Below are 1,495 nucleotides of genomic sequence, written 5' to 3'. Positions count from 1 at the left end.
GAAGTCTCTTGGATGAGAGACGAAACGTTTCTAGATTTTTTTGCTTTGTTTTTTGTTTTTTTTGAATGTCCAGAGGACCAGATTGAACTTTTTTGGATTTTTCTACCTGGATTATTGAGCATGCATCAGGATAGCTGGAAAAAAGTTAAAATTTAAAGGAGGAAGCTTTCTTCTGCTAAAGATTGTTCTAACTTTCAGCTAAGTTGTTAACATTTTTTAGTTAATTTCAGCTGTTTTCAGATCAATTCAATTTCTTGTGGTAATTTCTGCTATTTTCAGAATAATTAACTTCTATATGCTCATTTCAGCTCATGCTTGTTTCAGCTTTTTTCTGCTAATTTCAGCTTTTTCTGCTTTTTCAGCTACAATTTAGCTGTTTTATGCTAATTGTATAATTTCAGCTAATTCCCCATTTTTGAATCTCCTTTCACCTCTTTCCACCTCCTTCTGGTAGTTTAAGCTTCTTTCTGCCTTTTCAGCTACTTTTCAGCTTTTTTGTTGCAAATTTCAGGGGATTTTAAGCTATTTTCCTAATTTGTGAGCTAATTTCTGCTACTTTAAACCTAATTCAGAAAATATGTTAAAATATGTTATTAATTCTTCATCTAAAGTAGGCTTAGTCTTCCATTTCAGCTACTCTTTAGCATGTTTTTAGCTAATTTCAGCTGTTTCTCAGCGAGTTCTTCAGCAATAAGCATTAACACTGCATTTTTGCAGGAAATGTAATTTTTCTAGTTGCGTTTGCTAATATTATCTGCTGCTCTTAGAGTCCAGTTTAAAGAAGAGTTATATAAAAAAACGGTTAAAAACAAAAACATCTGGACTTTATTTAGTAGCTGAAGATGTTTCACTTCTCAACCGAGGAGCTTTCTCAATTCAAAGGATGGAGAGTGTGGGGTTTGAGTTACAAGTTGAAGCATTCTATAAGCTAGATTCACATGTACCTCCTCACATGTACCTCATCACTCCTCACAATAGAGGTTCGTTAGGGTCTTTGTTAGTCTGACTCTCAGACGGGCCACTCTGGTCACATGGATGAAGTTCTTGATACTGGGAATCAGGTCCAATGCTGCATTGTAAGTTTTTGAAAGTTAAAATCTGAGACCTCCTCTGTTTAAAGTTGGTTTCTCTCTTTTGACATAAATGGCTTCCTTCACCCTCCTCTGAAACCACCTGTCTTCTCGGTCCAACATGAGAACATTTCGTTCTTTAAATGAGCGTCCCTCAGCCTGGAGGTGGAGGTGAACAGCTGAGTCTTGTCCTGAAGAGCTGGCTCTCCTGCGTCGAGCCACACGTCTGTGGAGAAGCAGTTTGGTTCCTCCAATATAAAGATCTGGACGATCCTCTCTGCGCTGGACTGAACACACCGCTCTGTGTTTGGGCGTTTCGTCCTTAGGGTGAGTTATAATTTTGTCTGGTAGTAGCTGAACGTCATCCCAACACAAACTCTGATTTACATTTAAAACTTTGCCGTTATTTGTTGGTGTCGACCTTG

Source organism: Nematolebias whitei, chromosome 1, assembly GCF_014905685.2.
Source record: "Nematolebias whitei isolate Nwh7 chromosome 1, NemWhi1, whole genome shotgun sequence".
Classification (NCBI taxonomy): domain Eukaryota; kingdom Metazoa; phylum Chordata; class Actinopteri; order Cyprinodontiformes; family Rivulidae; genus Nematolebias; species Nematolebias whitei.
This window is presented reverse-complemented; position numbering follows the sequence as displayed.